Source organism: Dromiciops gliroides, chromosome 1 (assembly GCF_019393635.1).
Source record: "Dromiciops gliroides isolate mDroGli1 chromosome 1, mDroGli1.pri, whole genome shotgun sequence".
Lineage (NCBI taxonomy): Eukaryota > Metazoa > Chordata > Mammalia > Microbiotheria > Microbiotheriidae > Dromiciops > Dromiciops gliroides.
Window position 1 is genome coordinate 723,607,005 of NC_057861.1, and position 27,445 is coordinate 723,634,449.

Below are 27,445 nucleotides of genomic sequence, written 5' to 3' on the forward strand. Positions count from 1 at the left end.
CAGAGGCCCTTGACCAGTAATGCAGCATAATTAGCTAGAACTAAGGATGAATCTGATTGCATTCAACAATATAATTAACACTGCTCTTAAATAAAAAGGGATGATGGGTGGGAGAAATTATCCTAATAACAGATTAACTAGTTATCACAGATGGCAAGAATTGTGACCCAGGATAAATGTATTTGCCAATCATTGGGAGATATTTTTTGTGCTTAAAAAAAAAGGAAATAGCATGGGTATTTGAAAACCTCAAGCTTCATCATAAATACTTGTTTCAATCCCCCTTTCCTCTCAAAAACAAAATACAAATAAAAGCAAGCACATTTGTTTAAACCAGACCATCTGCCAAGTCAGCAAATAAATATGCCTTTGCTCTTCTTCATTTGCAACTGTTTACTCTAGGTACAGTTGCTCAAGAATAATGAAATGACCAAAAATGCCCCCTGTGACAGGAAAAGAAAGGAAGGAAGGTAATGTTGAATAGTGGAAAGAACATAAAATTTCATGTCAGAGAACTTCGGTACAAAAGGTAGCACTGTTATAACTGTTTGATGGACCCTTTGTGGCAATAATTATGGTAGGAAATAGAAAAGGCTAGGTCATAGATTGAGATAAGCAAATACAAAAGAGAGAGAGAGAAGAGAGAAAACTAGTAATTTGGGGAATTGTTACAATTGAGGAAGAGATTTTATGTAAGAGGTAGTGCTGAAAACTAATCTTAATTTACCTAGGGATTCTAAGAGGCATGTAGTACATTTTATGCATGAGGATGAACCTGTACTAAGTCTGGTCAATGAACACTGGAATAGTATATATGAAGAAAAGAAGCAGACTACTTTGGCTGGACCACAGAGTATATGAAGATCAGTAATAGGAAATAAGCTCTTGATTGCCTTAATTCATATGCTGATACACTGGAATTAAAAATAAATAAATAAACCATCATGTCATCTGCAAATAGAGAAAATGTCATATCTTGAATTATTTTTTTATGACTGGGCATGCCCAGTACTTGCTGCTATGACTGATGGATCATTTGAGTTTGGCAGTTCAGAGCAAGAATGGTGCTAGAGCAAATTCAGTGTGCTAAATCTAACACCAACATGGTGAGCCCCCACCACAGGATGCCTAAGGAGAAATAAACTTGTCCAGGTTGGAAAAATGGAGCAGGAGATAGCTTTTGTGCCAGTCTACTAAAATTATGCCAATGAGTGGCCACTATACTTCCAACATGGGCAATATAGGGAGAACTCATCTGAAAAGCACATAAACAAAAAATTATGATTATGAATTGATTTCTCTAGAACCATGGTTTTTAGAGTTGTGTTAAATAATAGTAGGGAGAGGGGACGTCATTATTTTAACTCCATATTAATTTGTATGTTTTTTATATCTATTATGCAAATAATGCTAACTTTGGGGTTTATATGCTAATTTTTATCATATTAAAATATATTTACATGTTTGGTAGGTCTTTTAGTAACATCGTATTAAAGGGATTTTTTGGGTATCTATTCATTAAATCGCATAGTTCTGCTTATTGTTGTTTTTAATATGATTAATTACAGTTGTATTTTTAGTGCACAAATATCCTTGCATACATAGTATAAATCCAGATGTGACATTGTGAATATGTATATTTTGTGTGTACATATACTTCTCTAGTTTCTTGCAGATGTATTTATATTTTTTAGTGATTTTGGTCTCCAGTTTTCTTTCTTTCTCTATCCTTCCTTGGATTAGGTATTAGGACTAGTCACTTTAAAAAGAACTTGGAAGAATTTTTCTTTCTCAAGCATTCAGAATAATTTTTGAATCCAAGGTTACCTAAACAATAGGTAAAACACACTTGTAAATCCATTTATACCCCAGGGTCGTCTCCATAGACATGCCCTTTGGTACTTCCCTCACAGTTTTTCAATTTCTTTCATTGAAAATAAGCTGTTTAGGGTCTCCATTTCTTCTATTGTTAATTTTGATATCACATGATTTTGTGTATAATTATCCATATTCAATAGATTCCAGTTTTGCTGGCAGTTAGTTAACAAACATTCATTAATTGCTTAATCCATGCCAGGCACTGTGCTAAACTCTGGGGTTTAAAAAGAAGACAAAAGTAATTCTTTTCCTAAAAGACCTAATAATATTCTAATGGTACATAATTGTATGTAGAAATTTTTGGTAATTTTTTTCTTTCATGCAAATTCTCCTTTTATTATTTTTTTAATTTTGTAATTATTTTGTAATTTATTTTGTGATTTGACTTTTCTCCCCTCTTATTTTTTTTAATAAAGTTTGCTAGGATTTATTTGTTAGTCTTTTTCAAGGAACCAGGTTTCTGTTTTGTTTATAATTTCTTTAGTCCCTCCCTACCCCTCATGTTATCTAGTTCTCTAATTTTCAAGATTGCTTCTTTGGTGCTTATTTTGCTAATTTGTTGATTCTCTTGAATTTTAATTTCATGCTCAGTTAAGCAATTCTCCTTTTTCTATTATGTTAATGTATGTTTTCAAATATATGATTTTTCTTATTAGGAATACTTTAACTCTATCCAAAGAAAGTAGGTATATTAACTCACTGTTATCATTCTTAGCACAGTGCCTAGAATATAGCAAACACTGAATGACTGCTTCTTCATTCATTCATTCTCTTTCACATAGTTGCTAATTATGCCTATTCTTTTTTGTTTTACCCACTCATTATCCAAGGTGTCATTTATCAGTCTCTATTTAGATCTATAACTTTTTTTATGTTCTGAATTTCAATTACTGTTTTTATTGCACTCTGGTCTATAAAGGATGTAGTTAATTAAATGTTATAATATCAATAAAGTGCTTAGCAGAGTATCTGGCACATAGTAGATGTTTAATAATTGTTTGTTCTATTTTCCATTTCCCTCAAATAGTTCTGCCTTTTTATACTTATTAATAAATTCTCTATGGTCTAAGACATGGCCTATTTTTTAAAAGATTCCATGTGATGCTTACAATTACGTATTTGTTATTGGTCAAATGAACAATCAAAACCACAAGACATTTAAAAAAAAAACCTGTAGCATTGAATTTTATTTAAAAATAGAAATAGACATACTATTCTTATAAAATTATTATATAAAACCAAACTCGAGAATTATTTGGTTAGATGTCACAGAATAGGTGGCAATGACTTAACCGTACATATGTTGTAAAGGCCACTAGGACCTCTTCCATCCTTATCAAGGGGAGTGCTAACCTTCTCTCCTTTCATACAACTCTGGAATTATTTGAATATTTGAATGACTGAAAAATAATTAAGTACTTTTATCAGTCACCATTCTCTAGAGATACAATACAAGAATGAAAGGAAGTGCCTGCCCTCAAAGAGCTTGCATTAAAACAGGGGAAGACTGCACAAATACCTGGAATTTTCTTCCTCTTCACCTCCATATAGTACCTTACTTCCCTTCCCTCAAGTTGCAGTTATAATGCCACCTATATATAGGAATGAAGCTCTGGGAGGGAAGTCAGAGTTGATTGGAACTGGAACCAAAGGGGCATTGATTGATTTTCTTTTCAAGAAATAATAGCTAATTTATATACAATTTTTAGAGTTGAAAGGGAAGGAAAACTCCTATTATCATGGGGCCAGGTTAGCTAGGAAGTTGGTTTTTTGGCTGGTGTCCAGGCAAGATAAGGTGAATGCTCACCAATCAGGACCCAAGGCCCAAGGCTCTGGCTGGAGATGGGGTCTGGAGAACAGGAGATAGAGAATGCTTGGGAAATGGTATGTTGGGCCTGGACTAAGATGAGGTAATATGAATGCTCAGCATTATTTGGAATAATAACACATACCGTCTTCTCCTTGATACTCTTTCTTGATACTCTTCTTAGAACTACTCTTTCCTGGCTCTCCTCCTATGTGTCTGAACATTCATTATTCTCTTTTGCTGAATATTTTTCTAGGTCGTTCCCATAAACTATAGATTTTTCCAAAGGTCTGTCCTGGGCCTTCTTCTCTGTTCTTCATCCTCTTTACTGTTTCACTTGGTGATCTCATTGGGTCTCATCAACTCAATTATTACCTTTATTCTGATAGCAACCAGATCTACTCATCCAGCCTTAATCTCTGTCCTGACATTCTTACATTTCTATCTGCCTGTTAGAAACCTAAAACTAAGTTAGTTAGAAAACCTAAACTAATTTTCTCCAACCCCCAGCCCTTCCTTTTCCCTAATTTTCCTATTGCTATACCTCCATCCTCCCAGTAACCCAAACTCTCAAATTCTGTATAATCCTTGAATCTTTTCTCTCACCTCCAATATCCAATTATTTTCAAATCCTATTGATTCTACTTTTATAACTTCCCTCTTACATGTCCGTCTCTCCTCTCATACTGTCATTATCCTGATGTGGTCACTCATACCTCATGCCTGGAGTATTGCAGTCATTTTCTGGTTGATATCTGTGCCTCAAGTCTTTTCCCACTCTAGATAATTCTCCACTCAGCTGTCATATTGAGCTTCTTAAAGTGCAGATCTGACCAAGTCATCCCCCTCTTCAATAATCTCCAATGGCTCCCTATCATCAACATGACAAATATAAAATCCTCTGTTTTGTGTTCAAAGCACTTTGTAACCTGTCCCTGTATTACTTTTATATTAATTTTACTCCTTGCCCTTATGTATTCTGCAATCCAGTCACACTGGCCTCCATGCTTTTCTTCACACAAAACACTCCATCTCCCCACTCAGGACATTTTCACTGGCTGTCCCCTAAACCTGGAATTATCTTCCTCCCTATCTCCATATCCTATCCTCCATGGCTTTCTTCAGGTCCAAGATATAACACTACCTTTTACAAGAAGCTTTCCCCAGCCCCATCAATGGTGTACATAACAACAGAAAGGAATAAAAATCAACAAAACAAAACCGTTCATTTAGAGTCTTTGAAAGTCTTTTCTCAGATGGTTCTTGGGATGTCCTCTGGGTATACTCATGGAATGGAAGACTTTTCAGGGGTTGATGTGTGGATGCTGGTAATCAGCCAGGAAAATGTCCTACAAAATTGAGCTTAACATAACTTTAAAATAGCTTTGTCAATAATCAAATCAAACAACGAGAGTTCTCAAAAACATATCTGAGAGAATTCAGAATCTTAGTTGTTATACATGAAATATAATAAAACAAAAAGTGAAACATTGTCTAAAACTAATATTACTATAGTCCCCCCTTGTGAAGGGTAAATTGAGAAGACAATTGCTGTGATATTAATTAAAAAAAAAACAATTTTTGTCTTTGTTTCATCACTTTTTGCATCATCTGCTTAATTATTCTCATGCCATTATGATAAATTATAGAATCTAATATAATTGGTAACAGATGTCAAGGCCAAATTCAACACTGTATTTATCATGACACCTGAGATAATTATGGGTGTTACCATAAAAGAACAGAGAAATTATGAGATATGAGCATTCCCACACTTGAGCAATATATACTGTCCATGCAGTATGCCAGGCTTAAAATAGGTGGATGGGATATACATCTATGCCACTGAACATTTTGGAGGAAACTGAGTCAGACTTAATCAGATTCATGGGATTGAGATGTCCATGGCATCAGGCATATAGGAGGGGGCATAGAAGCCAGGTATAGAATGAGATGGGTGTGATGAAAACTTCTAGCCATCTGTACACTATTGTGGGAAAAACTAAACCAAGAAAAACCAACCTCAACATTTTTCAAAAGCCATTCCCTCGGCTGTACCTTGACTTCATGCACATCTCCCCTCATGTGACAGTTCAATGTCTGCTCTTGCATGCTCTTGTGATCTGATGGCATCTTGGCCAACTGTTACCTGATAACTCAGAATGAAGGCAATTAATGTCTTAAATGATAAATTCCCATAATCCAAGTCTCATATGGATTTAAAAATTGAGGATAGTAATGATCGCAAAAAAATGTGAATGCACCTTGACTCAGAATATAATATACAATTATGCAATAATTTCAAATAATACCTTTTTTTAACTAAGTATGCAATTACTTTTGTGAAAAATTAGAACATATACAAATACAAGTTCAAATATAATAAAATCTTAAAGAAAATTTTTTTTGAAAAAAGAAATCTTTTACAAATGTTCCCCTCCTTTTTGAATATGCTTATCAAAAATAATAATTCTAGAATAAACTTACACTTGCCATGGCAACCAATTTTTAGAGAAATTCTTTATAGAGTTCAATCAAATAATCAGTTGAAAGAAAAAAATAACAAAAACAAACAACTCAGAATATGGGAGCACAATACTCCCAGTATTAACATTGGATTATGAAGTCAAAACCATCTTGAATTGTTTCAAAATTAGATAGATGAATGAATAGAAGAAAATACACATGGAAGAATAAAAGACAATGAAATTCAAACTAGGCAAGTCTCAATGAATGTGAACTTAATATTTATAAGAGTATTACAAAATATAAACTTGATCACATGACTATAAAAGCTTTTACAAATATTCTCCTTTTTAAGAAAACTAAGTATAAAACACAATCTCAAAAGCATGAAAATCTCTATGAAAATAACTCATACTGTTCATTTCAAAATGTAGATATAATAGCATAGAAATCCTATGTAACCTCTGAACTGACATTATTTCTCTGAGTGAATTTAGAACACTTTTGATTCTGATATCTACAATCCCCAATACTCATATTAATACCTTGCTGCTGACTTCTACATTTCTGTAAAATATGTCTTCTTGAAATATGATGATGATTGTCATTTTTATTCAGCTTAAGGTTGTCTTCTTTAACCCCTCTATATTGTCTGCCAGTCCTTTCATAATACAAATGCTTTATAATGTTACTAATTAAAGACAAAAACAGGTTAACAAAATTATGAACAAAATGAGCATATCTGGAATTTAAAGGGTTTTCTAAGATTGGTTTGGGAGAAGCACAGCAGTTCAAGTCAGAATCACATCCAGGCTGGGGAAAGGCTGAGCCTGACTGCTCTGATAACTGAGCAACTGCAAATGCAGGTAGAGAAAGCTGCACATGCGCAAGATCAGGTCCTGATTTCCTGGCAGGAGGATCAAGGGGCTTGGCCATGGGAGGAGTAGAAAGTGGTGCTAGAGGAGGGGGAGGAGGTGGGGTCCGGAGAGGAGGGGAGGGACCAGGGCAATTTGAATAAGACTTGGCTTTGAACTCAGGCTTGGTTTCCCCTTCCCCCACTGCTAGGGGATTAAAGGCTTCTAGAGGCTGGGTAGTTGCCTCCAGGCATGCAAAATTAGAACAACAATTAGTGTTAGAATTTGGAAAAGCTGCAGGAGTCAGAGGTTTCTCTGAAAAGGCATGGTTGAGAGAGGGGGGGGATATTGATATTCCCTTGTGTGAGCACCCTGCTCGCTCTTCTAACAAAAATAAAAATAAAAATAGAAAATCCACAAAAACAAAGCACTAACATGATGTTATCCCCCATGTGTCTGGTTAAACAGACTAAAATCAGAAATAGGGTACTTAGGGACTTGAAAAAGCCCATTTGAAAATTTAAAGGGAAAACAGCTGGTACTTTAGAATTTAAAGTGACAGGGTAGGGGAAATTTCTTACCCAACCAGAAGATCAGAAGATTGTAAGTTCAGCTTTCCTCTTTGTGGTCAGCCATCTGTAAGGGGCTAAAATTCTAGCTAGTCTGTCTAAAATATCTAATGAGTGGTCTCCAATAAATTATAAGTATAAGGTTTAGCAAGAGTTAGACATTTGAGCATTTATTAAGGAGAATAAGAATTTGGTGAAGAGAGAAAGAAAAGCCTAGATTCATCTATCTATCAAAGGGAGAGCACATTTCTAGCCCCACTCTCCACCAACATCCTGAAGAAAGAGAGTGAGAGACCAGCCTCGCGCCCTCTTCCTCCCACAAACAAATGTCACTTCCTGATGCCAAAGAAAAGCCACATGGCCTTGCCCTCAGAAGCCATCTCCTCATGGTGGAGCTTTCCTACTGTAAGTCTCCAGCAGGTGGCATCATTCCAATCATTACACAAAGAACTAGAAATTCTAGCTGTCACAATAAGGTGAGATAAAGCAATTAAAGTTGAAAACATCAAAGAGGTGACATTATCATTACTTTCAAATAACACCACTGTTTACTTTAAAAATTTCAGAGAAGGGCAGCTAGGTGGCACAGTTGATAGAGCACTGGCACTGGATTCAGGGGGACCTGAGTTCAAATCTGGCCTTAGATACAACACTTACTAGCTGTGTGACCCTGGGCAAGTCACTTAACCCCAATTGCCTCACCAAAAAAAATAGAGGATCAGAAAAACAACCCTCCTAATTAAGTTTGTTCCTTGGCATCAAGGAGTGTTTTGCCTATATCTTTGCATCTCTAGTGCTTAGCACACTGGTTGGCACATAGACCTTAATTCACTTTTGTGTGTGTGTGTCACAATTCCACTAACTATGTGTGAGTGTGCTTGTCTTTCCATAGCACTGCCACCATTTATTATTGGCATGTTTTGTTGAATTTTGCAATTTGATGAGGGTGGAGTGAAACCACAGAGTCACTTTAATTTGGAGTTTTCTTATTAGTGATTCAGAAGATTTCTTTCATATGGTTTTTAATAGTTTGTGATTCTTTTGAAAACTAATCATATGCATTAAGAACTTCTCTACTGGAAGAATGGCTCTTTGTCTTATATATCTGTGCCAATGAAGTTTGAATATCAGCAATTTATCGAAAGTATTTAGTGTAAAACTGTCCCCCCTTTTGGCTGCTTTCCTTCTTACCTGAGCTTCATTGATTTTGTTCATAGAAGTGCTTTTCCTTTTAGTGGAACTGAAATTGTCTATTTGATCATTTCTTTGCCCTTTGGATCCAAACAGAGTGAATACAATTCCTCTTCTATCTTCCAATTCTTGAAGTTATCAAATTCTAGATAAATCTTCTGCCCAAGAGTGTAAGCCTCCCTTCTCTACTCCTTTTGATCAATCTCCAGATGACAAGATCACAATGGGTTTCACTATTTTGGTCAGTGTCCTATTGATGGTTGAGAGAGGGGGGGATATTGTGCATATTGTTACACATATCTAAATACATGTGTAGGCATATATAAAATATTTAGATTCAATATAACAAGCATTTGTTGATCACATATGATGTACCAGGCACTGTAAGATCAGTTACTAAAAAAAGAATATGATTGCCTCTTTAGCATTCTTGTTCTAATATTGCATTTCTATTCATTTTGAATAATTATATATCAATTATCTCAACAAAAGATTCTATCATATTATTTATTTTGTTCTAGGCCTATGATTTCATCTTCATGGGAATTCCCTATAGTGTATACTTATTAAAAACCATACATAGTTATCTACTCATGAGTTTGAAAAGTTGATTCTGGCACGATTTTCCTAGCATCATTAGCCAGAGTGTATAAATGGCAGGTCTTGAATACAGACCTTCATCAATCCAAGTCCAGACTTCTGTCTTCTATGCCATACTGCCTGTCATTCTAGAAATGAATTGCTAAATAAAACATATTTGATACTTATTCCCAGTGGTCAGTCAGAATAGACCTTGTTATTTTCCATTTTCTCATGACATTTTAGAAAAAAAATAGCTACAAGTGAAATGCATCTTTCTTTAAAATGACGAGAATATAGTAGACAAAGCATAAATAGTTCCCCTGATATTTCTGGTTGATTCAGCACAGCTGGTGCTAGAGTATCATAGTTCATTTGCTCTGTCTCTGGTACAGAGAGACAGTATAACATCAGCATAACATGATGAATAAAAAACCATCCTTGGCATTAGGAAGACTTGGGTTCAAGCCCTACCTGTGACATATAAAGTTTATGTCACCTTTGGCAAGTTACTTTACCTCTCAATCCTGTAGAGCCAAATAGGACCATAAATTGCAGAGAAGCTGTTAACCTGTGTTGGAGAAGGGAGTTTCTTTTACAGGGAAGTTCCTTCTACAAATGAAATCAGAAGTCTAGATCCTCTCCTTCTCTGTACAATGAATAGATTATTCATATGCACAGTGTAGAGCATATATTCTGCAAGTACAAGATACTCTTTTATCTGATCTTTTTATTTATTTATGTGTTTGTTTATTTTGGCGAGGCAATTGGGGTTAAGTGACTTGCCCAGGGTCACACAGCTAGTAAGTGTTAAGTGTCTGAGGTAAGATTTGAACTCAGGTCCTCCTGACTCCAGGGCTGGTACTCTATCCACTGTGCCACCTAGCTGCCCCTATCTGCTCTTTTTTAATAGAAAAAACTTTGCTGAATGGTCATAGGAAGTGCTGCTGAATCTTTCATGCAAATATACAGGTAGGACAAACAAAGTCCTAGACCATAGGATATTAAAGATCATGCGAATCAGTTGAAATTACATTTGAAGTTAGAGGACTAGCTTTCAAATCTTGACTTGGTCATAATTTTCCTACACATGAGATAGTGGGCACAACATTTACCATGTCTGATAGTCCTTAATTATACAAGGAGAAGGTTAGGCTAGATGAGCATGGGGTTTGGGGCTAGAAGAGAATTGCTAGGTCATTTCATCTAATCTTTTCATTTTAGATAAGAATAAACTCCATTCTAGTCATGTTAAGGGACTTGTCCATGGCCACAGAGTAAATCACAGCAGAGCTAAAACTAGAATTGAGGTAACCAACCTTGCCATTGAGAAGCCTTTCAATTAAAGAAATCTCACATAAAGAAAATGCATCATAGATCAATGCAGATAGTCATGGCAAAGCAACAGATTAGAAGGCAGTGGGGTATAATGGGAAGAGCTGTGGTTTTAAAATCAGAGAGGCTGAGTTCAACTCTTACCTGCAACATTATCTGTGTAATCATGGGCAAGTAATTTAATCTCTTGGTTTCCTCATCTGTCAAATATAAATAAAATAGTAGCCACACAGCTGCCCCCCCCATCAGTTTTCTTAACATCTTCAGGCCCCCAAAGATCTTGTCCATCTCACATTCCCTGTAGGAATGTGTTCTTAAAAGATACACTTAGAAATAATATTATCTTATTCTAAGAATTACCCTAATTAACTCTTTTAAAAACTTTAAAAAGTATTTTATATTTCCCACAATACAGGATCATGTAATCTCCAGGACTCCTGAAAGTCATCTTTGACCCTACAAAAAGATAAACCCATAAACCAACTCAATTTGAAGCTTGAAAGAAACTCCTGAAGAGTAAAGAGTTCTTACATTTACTCAAGTGTCCCTTGTGATTCTCTTCAGATGGAAAGATTTGACACCATTTTCTACAAAATTAAAAAAATTCTTCCTACTCTTACTCTAGTTTCACACTTTTTTCCATAAATTCATATTCATCAGGATCAAATCAGCACACCTGCAAAATTTAATTATCAAGTTGAGTTCTCTGTGTCAGAGGTATTGTTGAATACATATGACTTTGAATAAATCTGCTTTAGAAATATCAGATGAATGCTTTAGACTCTGGTGCAAAATATTTGCTTGAAGATCTGCTTCCAGGATTATTGCTGATAATAAAAGAGGTTTAAAATGTAGCCCCACTGAATAATACAGCTCTAGCCTAGGGTTCTGGGTTTGTTGTTGTTGTTGTTGTTGTTTAGCTAAAGGACTCTTCCCAGAGCTGAAAAAATGGCAGGCTAATTAAGGCATATACCACATCAATGAAATTTAGAGAGGCCTGATAGGATTGTAGCACTTTAACAACGCAGAAACAACTGAGCTTAGCTCTTTGGTGGACTTTTACATTTTTTGGGAAAAATTGTAGATGGAATTAAGCTACACCCTGACAAACAAGATTGTTCAGATAAAATGTCACTTGTATCCACATCTACACATTAACAATCTCTAAATGAATAGCTATGTGCATCAATATACCTTCAAGGAACAGTTGTTTTACTGTCTATATTAATGAGTATTTGCTACCATCTGAAGTTTTTCTTCTCATTTGGACAGTTTATCCTATGGCACTGAATTCAGCCATCTTGGGTAAAATTATGTTAAAATGGGCTATAGCCCATTTTAAGAGTATTTTGTTATATCTAAATATCCTAGAAACTTTATTTGCTAGTTATATTTTGCCACCTAATAAAAGGGAAGAGATCATTTTTCTCAGCAATTTTCCTTAATGCTTTTTATAAAGTATCATTAAAAGTCCATAGCCCTTTCTCAGGTATCAAAAGACCAATTACTGCCAATTCTCATCCTTATGGTACTAAAATCTGAGAAGCGTTATCTGCCAAGAAGTGATTTCTGCAGTGCACTTTGACATTTTCCAGCAAACATTTTAAGCGTTGTTAGGAAGGTTGAGTGCCAAACTAGTAATGCTTTGCCAGGTTTGTAGTTTTCAAATGTTGCCTATTAAGAAAAAGGTTAATGATCGTGAAAACATGTTGAAATGGTGTGATATTCTGCTATATCTCATCTCTCTCTCTCCTTTTACTAAGGGCTTTCAACACAATACAAACAAGAGCTTGCCATTTTTTCCATTTAATGATAAGTAACTAATGTGCTTTACTAAGTGTCAGTGTATTTAATACAGAAAAAATGCTCAATCAGTGAGATTGTTTCTCATTTCCTAGTGGTCAGGGAGTATGTTTTACTCCCCTTTGTATCTCCTACAACATATTTTGTACAGTGCATGTACAAATACTTCTGTAGATCTGAAATCTCATGAACAGGAGTAGTCATTTTAATATGTAAAAAGCAACCTTCTATGCTTACCCAATCTGGGCAACTTTGACATGTATGTATGTATGTATGTATGTATAAATATATATGTATATATATTATATACATGTGTATGTCTATATATGTCTATCTATCTATCTATAATCTATCTTTGACAATATTTTGAAGTCAATGGAGCCCATGAACTAGTCATTAATTATCTTTAGTTCTAAGTGAGAGGAAGCATGGTATAGTGTAAAAAATACCAGACTTGGGATCAGGAGTTCTGGATTAAAATACTTCCTCCATAAGTCAAAAATATTTATTAACCACTTAATCACCTACTATATGTCAGGCTTTCTGGCAAGTGCTGGCTTTCTGAAGAAAGGCAAAAAAGCATGGTCTTTGCCCTAAAGGAGTTCCAATTCTAATGAATAATGAAATTATTCTAAGACAAAATCTATTTTATCCTGGGCAAATCAATTATCAGAGCTTCAATATCCTCGTCTATAAAATAAGGGGTTTGAACTTGATGATCTTTAAGTTTCCTGCTAACTCTAAATTTATGACCTTATGACTGACTCTTCCATTTTTTTTCTGGTCACAAGTCTCTGATTACATCTTCTACACAACTTATCTTGAGCAATACTTCATTTCTTATTGTTGTTCAGTCATTTCAGTCTTATCCAACTTTTCATGACCCTATATGGGGTATTTTTGGTAGGGATATTGGAGCCGTTTGCCATTACCTTTTCCAGGTCACTTTATAGATAAGGAACATGAGGCAAACAGGGTTAAATGACTTGTCCAGGTTCACACAGCTAATAAGTGCCTAAGGCTAAATTAAGACTCAGAAAGATGTGTCTTCCTGGCTCCTGGCTAATATTTCACCACTTTGCTGCCCATTTTGCTACCCATTTAATTAATATTCTATATTATTACATAGACTCCTCATACTCTCCATTACTCCTTCAGTTCCCTGTGATAGATAATAAAACCAACTCTTCTGACGCCTTTAATGATCTGTAATTTCTGGAAACTCTGGTATTTCATGACTCACAGACAAACTGTGATCCTGTATTGAGTAGAAATTTTATAAATGCTTGTCAAATGGAATTGATTCATGTTTATTCTTTCATTAAAAGTAAAATAAAAGAAAGACTTGTGCAATGGTGATCCAAACTGGCCTTGGATTTGAGAAGACCTAGGTTCAAGTCTCTCCTCTTAAATAAACTGTGACCCTGGACAAATTATTAGTATTCCATGCCTCAGCAGATTTCCAAGGCTTTAAATGATAAAATAAAAAGATGCTAATTTATATGGTAAAAGGAAATTACTCTCTGAGAATTCTTTATAACAATTAAATCCCAAGTCTAACCCCCCCAAAAATATATACTATAAAATGGCATAGTCTTATCATTGTCTGCATGTACCCAAGATTATAACATTCATTACCTTTCCTGGGGAATAAGAATGACCCAAAGGCAAATTAACTTTTTAAGTTTTGTTTCTCATTGAATAGAGAGTTGTATTCGAAGTTCACCTGACAAATGAGTAGATAGGGAATGAAATTGTGCAATGTAATTTGAGGAAATATGAATGATTCTCTTCCCTAAATAGCTGCTCTTTACCGGTACTGTCATAGTCTGTGAAATCCTCATATCAATTATTCCTTTTCTTTTTTTTTTTAATGTATGAGGTATTTTATTTTTTCCATTACATGTAAAGATAGTTATCAACTTTTGTTTATACATGCTTTACAATTTCAGATTTTTCTCCCTCCTACCCCTCCCTCCCCCCTCCCCTAGACAGCAGGTAATCTGATATAGGTTATATCTATATATCTCTATACATATATATATAGATATATATATACACACACACATATATATACACATAATAACATTAATCCTATTTCTGCATTAATCCTGTTACAAGAGAAAGAATTAGAGCAGTGATGCAAAACCTCAAAATAGAAAGAAAAAAAAAAACCCCAACAGCACCCAAAACAAAAGAAATAATATGGTTCAATCAGCATCTATACTCCACAGTTCTTTCTTTTTTTTTCTTGGATTTGGAGATCCTCTTCTATCATGAGTTCCCTGGAACTCTTCTGTACCATTGCATTGGTGAGAAGAATATAGTCCATCACAGTAGGTCAACACTCAATGTTGATGATACTGTGTACAATGTTCTTCTGGTTCTGCTCATCTCACTCATCATCAGCTCACGTAATACCCTCCAGGTTTCTCTGAACTCTTCCTGCTCATCATTTCTTACAGCACAATAGTATTCCATTTGTATTCATATACCACAACTTGTCCAGCCATTCCCCAATTGATGGGCACCCCCTCAACTTCCAATTCCTTGCTACCACGTAAAGAGCAGCTATAAATATTTTTGTACATGTGGGTCCCTTTCCCCCTTCCATGATTTCTTTGGGAAAAAGACCTAAAAGTGGGATTGCTGGGTCAAAGGGTATGCACAGCTTTATCGCCCTTTGGGCATAATTCCAAATTGCTTTCCAGAATGGTTGGATCAGCTCACAGCTCCACCAATAATGCATTAGTGTTCCAATTTTCCCACAGCCTCTCCAATATTTATTATCTTCCTTTTTTGTCATTTTAGCCAATCTGATAGGTGTCAGGTGGTACCTCAGAGTTGTTTTAATTTGCATCTCTCTAATCATTAGAGATTTAGAGCATTTTTTCATATGGGAATAGATAGCTTTGGTTTCTTCATCAGAAAACTGCCTGTTCATATCCTTTGACCATTTCTCAATTGGGGAATGACTTGGATTCTTATAAATTTAATTTAATTCCCTATATATTTTAGAGATGAGGCCTTTATCAGAAGCACTGGCCTCAAAAATTGTTTCCCAGCTTTCTGCCTCCCTTCCAATTTTGGATGCATTGCTTCTGTTTGTACAAAATTTTTTAATTTAATATAATCAAAATCATCCATTTTGCATTTTATAATATACTCTATCTCTTGTTTGGTCAAAAACTGTTTTCCTTTCCAAAGATCTGATAGGTACACTATTCCTTTCTCTCCTAATTTACCTATGGTATCACCTCTTATGTCTAAATCATGTATCCATTTTGACCTTATTTTAGTATAAGGTGTAAGATGTTGGTCTATGCCTAATTTCTGCCATACTATCTTCCAGTTTTCCCAGCAGTTTTTGTCAAATACTGAGTTCCTATTCCAGAAGCTGGAGTCTTTGGGTTTATCAAACACTACATTACTAGTGTCATTTACTACTGCATTTCCTGAGCCTAGCCTATTCCATTGATCTACCACTCTATTTTTTAGCCAGTACCAGATAGTTTTGATGACTGCCGCTTTATAGTAAAGCTCCAGGTTTGGTACCGCTAACCCACCTTCCTGTGAATTTTTTTTTCATTATTTCCCTGGATATTCTTGATTTTTTGTTTTTCCAGATGAATTTTGTTATTATTTTTTCTAGCTGTATAAAATAATTTTTAGGTAGTCTGATTGGTATGGCACTGAATAAGTAAATTAATTTAGGCAGTATTGTCATTTTTACTATATTAGCTCTGCCTATCCATGAGCAATTGATATCTTTCCAATTATTTAGATCTGATTTGATTTGTGTGAAGAGTGTTTGGTAGTTGTGTTCATAGAGTTCCTGGGTTTGTCTTGGCAAGTAGACTCCCAAGTATTTTATATTATCTACCGTTACTTTAAATGGAATTTCTCTTTCTATCTCTTGCTGCTGGACTTTGTTGGTCATGTATAGAAACGCTGATGATTTATGTGGATTTATTTTATATCCTGCTACTTTGCTAAAGTTGTTAATTGTTTCAAGTAATTTTTGACTTGATTCTCGAGGATTCCTTAAGTATACCATCATATCATCTGCAAAGAGTGATAGTTTTTTGTTTCCTCCTTGCCTATTCTAATTCCTTTAATTCCCTTCTCTTCTCTGATTGCTAAAGCTAACATTTCTAGAACAATATTAAATAATAGGGGTGATAATGGACATCCCTGTTTCACCCCTGATCTTATTGGGAAGGCTTCTAATTTATCTCCATTGCATATAATACTTGCTGATGGCTTTAGGTAGATACTGTTTATTATTCTAAGGAAAGCTCCCCCTATTCCTAAACTCTCTAGTGTTTTTATTAGGAATGGGTGCTGTACTTTGTCAAAAGCTTTCTCTGCATCTATTGAGATAATCATATGATTTTGGTTGGTTTTTCTTATTGATGTGGTTGATTATGTTAATAGTTTTCCTAATGTTGAACCAGCCCTGCATTCCTGGTATAAATCCCACCTGGTCATAGTGTATTATCCTGGTGATCACTTGCTGTAATCTCCTTGCTAATATCTTATTTAAGATTTTAGCATCAATATTCATTAGGGAGATTGGTCTATAATTTTCTTTCTCTGTTTTTGCTTTGCCTGGTTTTGGTATCACCACCATATTTGTGTCATAAAACGAATTTGGTAGAACTCCTTCTTCACCTATTTTTCCAAATAATTTGTATAATATTGGAATTAATTGTTCTTTAAATGTTTGGTAAAATTCACCCGTAAACCCATCTGGCCCTGGGGATTTTTTCTTAGGGAGTTCATTAATAGCTTGTTCAATTTCTTTTTCTAATATGGGTTTATTTAAGGATTTTATTTCCTCTTCAGTTAACCTGGGCAGTTTGTATTTTTGTAAATATCCATCCATTTCATTTAGATTGTCAAATTTATTGGCATACAGTTGGGCAAAATATTTCCTAATTATTGCTTTAATTTCCACTTCATTGGTGGTAACATCACCCTTTTCATTTTTGATACTGGTAATTTGGTTTTCTTCTTTCTTTTTTTTAATCAAATTAACCAATATTTTATCTATTTTATTGGTTTTTTCATAAAACCAGCTCTTAGTTTTATTGATTAATTCTATAGTTTTTTTGCTTTCAATCTTATTAATTTCTCCTTTAATTTTCAGGATCTCTAATTTAGTGTCTAATTGGGGATTTCTAATTTGTTCTTTTTCTAACTTTTTAAGTTGCATGCCCAATTCATTAATCTCCTCTTTCTCTTTTTTATTCATGTAAGCATTTAGAGCTATAAATTTTCCCCTAAGCACTGCTTTGGCTGCATCCCATAGATTTTGGTATGTTGTCTCATTATTGTCATTCTCTTGGATAAAGTTATTGATTGTTTCTATGATTTCTTGTTCGACCCATTCATTCTTTAGAATGAAATTATTTAGTTTCCAATTGATTTTCATTCTACTTTTCCCTGGCTCTTTCTTACATGTAATTTTTATTGCATCATGATCTGAGAAGGATGCATTTACTATTTCTGCCTTTCTACATTTGACTATGATGTTTTTGTGTCCTAATACATGGTCAATTTTTGAAAATGTGCCATGTACTGCTGAGAAAAAGGTATATTCCTTTCTATCCCCATTCAATTTTCTCCAGACATCTATCATGTCTAACTTTTCTAGTAATCTATTCACCTCTTTCACTTCTTTCTTATTTATTTTTTGGCTAGATTTATCTAATTCTGAGAGGGGGAGATTCAGATCCCCCACTAGTATAGTATTACTATCTAATTCCTCTTGTAACTCATTTAGCTTCTCCTCTAAGAACTTGGATGCTATACCACTTGGCACATACATATTTAATATTGATATTACTTCATTATCTATAGTACCTTTAAGTAAGATGTAATTTCCTTCCTTATCTCTTTTAATGAGATCTATTTTTGCCTGCACTTTGTCTGAGATAAGGATTGCTACCCCTGCCTTTTTTACTTTAGCTGAGGCATAATATATTCTGCTCCAGCCTTTTACCTTTACTCTGTGTGTATCTCTCTGCTTCAAATGTGTTTCTTGTCAACAGCATATTGTAGGGTTCTGGTTTTTAATCCACTCTGCAATTCGCTTCTGTTTTATAGCAGAGTTCATCCCATTCACATTCACAGTTATTATTACTGACTGTCTATTCCCCTCCATTCTATTTACCCCCTTTGTACTTTTCCCCCCTTCTTTCACCCTATTCCTCCTCACTGACGTTTTACTTCTTACACCTGCCTCCCCCGATCTGCCCTCCCTTTTTATCACCCCCTCTCTTTTCTTTACCCTTTTCTCCCTTGCTTTTGTCCTCCCTTCTATCAGTCCCCCCCTTTCCCTTCCCCTTTTGTTTCCCTAAAGAATGAGTTGTTTCTTTATCCCAATGAACATATATGTTACTCCCTCTTTGAATCAAATCTAATGAGAATAGGGTTGAAACAATGTTCACCCCTCCTTTCTTTCCCTCTATTGTAATAGGTTTTTTTTTCACCTCTTCATATGATATAATTCATCCCATTCCACCTCCCCTTTCCTCTCCTCCCCATAGACTCCCTTTTTATCCCCTTAATTCTTTTGTATCATCACATCAAAGACAATTTATATTTATACCCTCTATATAAAGTCCTTCTCTCTGCCCAAATACATTTACAATTCTTAAGAGTTATGAGTATTATCTTCCTGTGTAGAGATATAAACAGTTTAACCTAATAGGGTAACTTTTTTTTCCCCTCTGTTTACCTTTTTAAACTTCTCTTGAGTCTTGTATGTTGAGATCAAATTTTCTATTCAGTTCTGGTCTTTTCACCAGGAAAGACTGAAAGTCCCCAATGTCATTAAATGTCCATCTTTTCCCCTGAAAGAAAATGCACATTTTTGCTGGGTAATAGATTCTCGGCTGCAATCCAAGCTCCTTTGCTTTCCGGCATATCATATTCCAAGCCTTGCGGTCCTTTAATGTTGAAGCTGCCAGGTCCTGAGCAATCCTGACTGTGGCTCCATGATATTTAAATTGCTTCTTTCTGGCTGCTTGGAGTATTTTCTCCTTCTCCTGCTAATTCTGGAATTTGGCTACAATATTCCTTGCAGTTTTCCTTTTGGGGTCTCTTTCAGGAGGTGATCGGTGGATTTTTTCAATGATGATTTTATCCTCTGATTCTATGATATCAGGGCAGTTCTCCTTAATAATTTCCTGGAATATGGTGTCTAGATTCTTTTTCTGGTCATGGCTTTCAGGCAGTCCAATGATTCTCAAATTGTCTCTCCTCGATCTGTTTTCCAGATCAGTTGTCTTTCCAATGAGGTATTTCACATTTTCTTCTATTTTTTCATTTTTTTTATTCTGCTTGACTGATTCTTGGTGTCTCATGGATTCCTTATCTTCCAACTGTCCCACTTTAATTTTTAAGGCATTGTTTTCTTCAGTGAGATTATGCACCTTTTTTTCCATTTGGCTAAGTGAATTTTTTAAAGTATTGTTTTCTTCAGTGAGATTATGCACCTTTTTTTCCATTTGGCCAAATGAATTTTTTAAGGCTTTGTTTTCTTCAGCTTCCTTTTCCAAGCTGCTGATTCTTTTTTCATAGTTTTTTTGTTTTGCTTTCATTTCTCTCCCCATTTTTTCTTCTACCTCTTGCAATTGATTTTTAAAATCCTTTTTGAGCTCTTCCAGGAAGGCTTTTTGTTCTTGAGACCAATTCACCTTCCCTTGTGAGGCTTCAGATGTAGCCAATTTGAGGCTATTGTCCTCATCTGAGTTTGTGTTGGCTTCTTCCCTATTGATACAGAATCTCTCAATGGAGAGGGCTCTTTTTTGCTTCTTACTCATTATTGCAGCCTATTTATTTATTCTTTAAGTTGAGGTCTGCTCTGGGGGCACCAGGGTCCCTGTTTTGGGCTTCTTGTGCAGGTGTATAGGTGCTGTGTGACCGGGTTTTTACTCTGAGGCCTTTATGGTGTGTGGAGATCCCCCGCCCTGCACTTCCTGTCTGATTGTGTTCGGCCAGCCAGGCGCCAGACCCCGGCGTCTGATCCCGCCGTTCGTGGCCCTCTCGGCTGGTGCAGGTAGGTTTTTCCACTGTCCTTCTTGGCCACCAGATTTTTGAACCAGGTTCCGGGAGCCTCAGTTGTTCGGCTGTGGCCCGCAGCTCCTGCTGACTTGCCCTGACCCCCTCGGCGCTGGGTTGCTGCCCTGCGCTGGGCCTCCCTTTTGCCCGAGTCAGACCGACCTTTTCCTGAAGTCTTCTAAATTATCTCTGGTTGGAGGACTGTGTCTCTCTGTCTCTTTGCAGGTTCTGTAGTTTCAGAATCCGTCCAGAGGCTTGATTTAATGTTCGTTTTGAGGGAACAGAAGGAGAGCTCAGGCAGCTTGCTGCTTCCTCTCCACCATCTTGGCTCCGCCCTCTATTCCTTTTCTTAATAGCATTGGAGGCCTGGATCAAAAGACAAATTATATTCCATGGAAATCCCAAATATACCCATTATTGTCCATTAATCATCTACCTTGATTTACTATAATTTATAATATAATTGAGATTGAGGGTGGGGAATAAAGAGGGTCAGAACCAGGATAGGATTGGTGCTTGGGGTGGTGGTGATGATAACTGACAAAAGAAAAGAAAAATTTGTTGAAATCCTATTTTGCTTCTGTATTCTATGCCAAGATGAATTTTCTTTGGACTGAAAAGAACAACACAAAACTGGAGAAAGAGTAATTCCTGAAATAAGGAGGTACTAATAAAACAACTAGCTAATATTTGAAAGATCATAGAAGATAGTAAAGTAGAGGTAGAAATACAACTGGACTTTTCCAATATTTTCATCCAACTATCTTTAAAACAATGCGTCAAATTAAATTCTGGAGTGGCAGAGCCAACCAAAGTTTGGGGTGAAATATTTGTTCCAGCCCAAGACTACTTAGGAAGTCTGCAGGAAAGTCTGTGACACCAAGGTAATGGTCAACCTGGAGTGCATCACCAGCAGCAGGCCTTAGAAGCAGGTATAGCAGCAGCAGTAGAATTAGCAGCAGCTTTGGGGAATTCCAGTCTATAGATAGATGGTAATGGGTTGGACAACTAGTCAGAAAGAGATTATAGGGGACCAATTAGTGGTGCTGGGTTCAGGACCCTATTACATTCTGCATAAGCAGTTCTAGGGCAAAAAGGAACACTATTACTTCTGGCTACAGGGGAACATAGTCACTTCTGGGTAGAGACCAGAGCACAGGCCAGGAGAACAGTGACCATTCCTCTTCTTAGATTATCCAACCTTGGAAGCAAAACTTATAGAACTCCAGAACTTGCTCTGAAAACAGAAGCATGAAAAACCTGAAGCTTGGGACAGTGCCCCCTCAACCCCTGGAGCAGAGCCCAACTTTAATATGAAGTTAAAAATCAAGAACTAGGCTGAGAAAATGAGCAAACAATAACAAAAAAAAAAGAATGTGACCAAAAAAAACCTACTTTGTCAACAGGGAAAACTATGACACAAATGTGGAATAAGTAATGATTTCAAAATAGCTAAAAGCAAAGACTCAAAGGAAAAAAACAATGTTAATTAGCTATAAACTAAACAGATATCCCTGGGAGAGCTCAAAAAGGATTTTAACAATCTGATAATAGAGGTAGAGGAAAAATCAAGGAAAGAAATGGGAATAATGCAAGACAATTATGAAAAGAGAATCAATAGCTTGGTAAAAGGGGCACAAGAAATACTGAAGAAAAAAATAACACCTTAAAAACAGAATAGGCCAAATTGTAAAAGAGGCAATTGGCAAAATGGGAAAAGAGGAGAAAAAGTTCACTAAAGAAACTAATTCCTTAAATATTAGAGTTGAATAGGTGCAAGCTAATGACTCCATGAAATACCAGGAAAAAAATAAAATGAAATCAAAAGAATTAAAAAAAAATATCTATCCATGAAATATCTCATTGGAAAAAAATTGACCTGGAAAATAGATTGAGGAGAGATAATTTAAGAATTATTGGACTACTGGAAAGTCATGATCAAGCATATATTATTTCAAGAAATTTTCAAGGAATACTGCCATGATATCCTAGAACCAGAGGGCAAAATAGAAATGGAAAAAAAATCCAGCAATAACTTCCTAAAAAAGATCCCAAATGAAAACTCCCAGGAGCATTATGGCTAAAATTCACAGTTTCTAAGTTAAGAAGAAAATATTGCAAGCAGACAGAAAATAAATAATTTAAATATGGTGGAGCCAGAGTCAAGATCACATAAGATGTATAAATGTCCATGATAAAGAAGCAGAGGGCTTAGAATACAATATTCTGGAAGGTGATGGAGCTAGGATTTCAATCAAGAATTAACTACCCATTATCACCTCTATTATTTAATATTTTTCTAGAAATGCTAGCTATAGCAATGAGAAGAAAAAGGAATTAAAGAAATTAGAATAGGTAATGAGGAAAACAAAAGTATCACTCCTTGCAGGTGATATAATAGTATACTTAGAAAACCCTAGAGAATCAACTAAAAAGCTACTTGAAATTATTAACAACTTTAGCAAAGTTGCAGGATACAAAATAAACCCACATAAATTATCAGGTTTTTTTTTATATTACCAACAGAGTACCAGTAACAACGAATAGAAAGGACATTGAAAATAACTCTGGCCAATATAAAATACTTGGGAGTCTACCTGAAAAGGCAAAACCAGAACTAAAAAACACTTTTCACACAGATAAAGTCAGATATAAACAGTTGGAAAAATATTAATTGCTCATGGGTAGGCCAAGCCAATGAAATACAAATGACAATCCTACATAAGTTAATTTATTTATTTAGTGCTACACCAAACTATCAAAAATATTTTATAGATCTTGAAAAAATAAAAACAAAATTCATCCGGAAAAAAATCCCCCAAACTCAAGGATATCACAAGAATTAATAGAAAAACTACAAAAGAAGGTAGTCTAGTAGTACCATATCTCAAATTGTATGATAAAGCAGTAATTACCAAAACAATCTGATACTGGCTAAGAAAAAGAGAGGTGGAATAGAATAGGTATAAATTACACTATACTACATCACTATAGTAATCAAGTATATGACAAACCCAAAGATCCAAGCTTTAGGAACAAAATTCATTATTTGACAAAAACTGCTGGGGAAACTGGAAAATAGTATGGCAGAAACTAGGTATAGACCATCATCTCACAACTCATACCATGACAATGTAAAAATGGGTACGTGATTTACACATAAAGGATGATACGATAAGCAAATTAAGAAAGCATTAAATCATTTATCTGTCAAATTTATGGGTAGAGGAAAAATTTAGGATCAAAGAAGATATAGAGAGCAAAACAAAATGTAAAATAGATAATTTTGATTATGTAGGAGCCAAATTTAATTTGGGGAGAGTTAATTGAATAGCTCTCTGTAATATTGTGGTTCAGAAAATAATGAGGGACCTCTAGGTCCAAAGTTTCCTCTCTTCCAAACTGCCTTTTTTAGTTATTTCTCTCAGGTTAATAAGAAAGATTAACAGCCTCTTTTCCACAAACAAATCAGGTTTTATTAATAGGAATAAAATATACAGCAAAGGTGAAGTTAACAAAGTCAGGGACAAGGGAATAGGGGAAGAGAAAAATGGATAAGCTCTCTGGCTCTAGCAAAGACTGACTCAATCCCCAAACTTGCTTCCAGCTCAGCTAATTCAAAGAGTTGTCCTCATTTCTATTAACCCACCACCTGGGGGTCCGTAGTTTCTATGGGAGTCAACTGTGTAGCCCCTCTCCAGTCCACTCTTGGAAGCTCACCAACAGGAAAGAGAGAGCTCCCAGCCTCAGCATTCTCTTCTACCTTTTCTCTCCCTCCCCCAAAAGTTCCTTCAAGTTGCAATGCTGAGCTTGGTCCCCCTGCTGATTTCAGCAGTATACATCACTCAGGGTAGGCCAGGTGTGGCCTATATCTAATCATCCCAAGTAGGTACTTAGTCAGTTTCTCAAACAATCCTAAATCAATCAGGTGGGACACCTGAGCATCTGCCAAATTCCATTATTTTATCACAATTATATAAAATTAAAATTTTTTGCAGAAACAAAACTAATCTTACCAAGATTACTAGGGAAGCAGAAAACTGGGAAATAATTTTTGTAACAAATGCTTATGATAAAGTTCTTATTTCTCAGTTGTATACAGAATGGAGTTAAATTTATAAAAATAAAAGTCATTCCTCAATTGATAAATGGTCAAAGGAAACAAACAGGCAGTTTTCAGACAAAGAAGTCAAAGCTATCTACAATCATATGAAAAAACATTCTATATTAGTATTTATGAGAGAAATTCAAATTAAAACAATTCTAAGGTATCACCTCACACCTATGAGTGGCAAATATAGCAAAAAATGGAAAATATTGGTGGAGTTGTGAATAGATCCAACCATTCTGGAGGACAATTTGGAACTATGCCGAAAGGGCAATAAAACTCTGCATACCCTTTGACACAGCAATACCACTGCTAGATTTATATCACAAAGTCATCCCTACCCAAAAGAGAAAAAGACCTATTTGTACAAAAATATTTATGGCAGCTCTTTTTGTGGTGGCTAAGAATTGGAAATCAAAGAAATGCCCATCAATTGGGGAGTGGCTAAACAAGCTGTGGTATACGGGGGTTATGGAATATTAATGTGCTATAAGAAATGAAAAGCAGGATGATTTCAGAAAGACCTGGAAAGACTTGTATGAACTGATGTATAGTGAAGTTAGCAGAAACAAGAGAACATTGTACACAGAGACAGCAATATTGTTTGATGAAGAGATGTGAATAACTTAACTATTCTCAGCAATTCAATGATCTAAGACAATCCTAAAAGGCTATTGCTGAAACATACTATCTACCTCCAAAGAAAGAACTAATATTGATGGAACACAGACTGAAACATACTATTTGCACTTTCTTTCATTTTTTCTTTTATTCAATTTTTTTTTGTTTTTTGTTTTGTACAAAATGACTAATATGGTAATGTTTTACATAGTCACACATGCATAACACATATCTGATTGCTTACAGCCTGAAGGAGGGGGAAGGGAAAGGAAGGAGTGATAAAAATTGGAACTCAAAACTATAAAAAATGTGTTTATTATTTTAAGAAAATAATTAACTAGCAAGCAAAACTGGGCAGGGGGAATGGGCATTGAATAGAACAGATGATTTTCTTTTTTTCCCCTTTTTTTCAGGGAACAATACTTTATTTTTTATATTTACGTATTATTTTTAAATTTTATTTGTGATGTATAAATTATATTATATATATCAAACAGAGATATAATATATACAAAGACACTTATATGATATATATAATGTAAATTGTCTACATTATTACATTTAGATATACCTATATATTTTCTAATATATATAACTTTAATTATTTAAATAACTGTTTTATAAATAACAAATACATATGAATTTATATAAATTTGTTTTTAACATAATTACTATATAAATAATACATAAATAACACATAAATGCAAAACGTATATATATGTACATATATAGTATGTGTGTGTATAAATACATATATACCTCTTGTACCCTTCCCAGCACACCCCTCCCCCACCTTTCCAGATTAATGATTTTTATTTATATTTTTCTATTCCAATCTCTATCCCTTCCTTGCCCCCTCCCCTAATCCCTTCCCAAGGTGGTAAATCCTTTCATATGAGTTATACATATATGATCATGGAAAACATCAACATATTTGTCACTTAATGAAAGAATGTGACAAATAGTGCACCCTGATCTGGTCTTTCAATATCAGTTCTTTCCCTAGAGGTGGATAGTATGTTTCATCAATATTCCTTTGGGATTGACTTGGATCATTGCATTGCAGATAAAAGGAAAGTCATTCACAATTCTTCATCAAACAATATTGTCTCTGTGTATTCTCTTGGTTCTGCTCTCTTCCCAATATATCATTTTCATACATGTCTTTCCAAGCTTTTTTGAAGCTCTTATTTTTTTCAAATTATATAGTATTGGGATTAATTGTTCTTTAAAAGTTTAGTAGAGGGGCAGCTAGGTGATGCAGTGGATAGAGCACTGGCCCAGGATTCAGGAGGACCTGAGTTCAAATCCAGGCTCAGACATTTAACATTACTACCTGTGTGACCCTGGGCAAGTCACTTAACACCAATTGCCTCACCAAAAAAAAAGTTTAGTAGAAATTCACTTGTGAATCCATATGGTCCTAGAGATTTTTCAACTCATTCAACTTCTTTAAAAATCCAGAAGCTATATTACTTGGCGTATATACATATGTTGATATTGATATGACTTCATTGTCCATCATACCCCTCAGCAAAATATAGTTTCCTTCCTCATCTCCCCCAACTAGATCTATTTTTGCCTCTGTTCTGTCTGAAATCACAATTGCTACCCTTTCTTTCCTTGCTCTAGCCAAAATATAATAGATCCTGCTCTAACTCTCTACATTCACCCCACATGTATCATTCTGCCTCAAACATGTTCACATTTCTAGTTATGATGACTGTCTATATTTCTCCATGCTATTTTTCATCTGCTCAGCCTTCCCATTCTGACTCCCCAACCATCTCCTTTCCCACAACTGCCTTACCTATGATCACTGCCTTCCCCAATATCCCCTCCCCCTTATCAATCCCACCCTCCACCCTCCATTATTACCATCCCTATCTGAACTTCTCTTTAGGGTAAGATAGATTTCTATATTAAAATGAATCTATTTGTTCCCACTTTGTGCCAACTTTGATGAGAGTATGCCCATGTTCCTTATCTTCCCCTCCATTATGATAACTTATTTATTTGTTCATTTATTTATTTTTCTGTTTATTTGTTTATTTATTTTATGCCTCTTTGTGTGTGTTTACTCTATTCAGTTTCTCCCTTCCTACTTCTTCCATGCAATTTCTTTTTTAGAATTTTATTTTATTTTTTATGGTATTATATCATA

At 35.2% G+C, this 27,445-nt stretch overlaps 1 non-coding gene across 1 annotated transcript; it reads right to left on the reverse strand.

Moving 5' to 3' along the window:
• Nucleotides 1-3,125: 3,125 nt before the first annotated feature.
• On the reverse strand, nucleotides 3,126-3,253 carry LOC122737812. The gene has a single exon (XR_006354584.1). It is a non-coding gene; the product is annotated as a U6atac minor spliceosomal RNA (small nuclear RNA).
• Nucleotides 3,254-27,445: the final 24,192 nt, after the last annotated feature.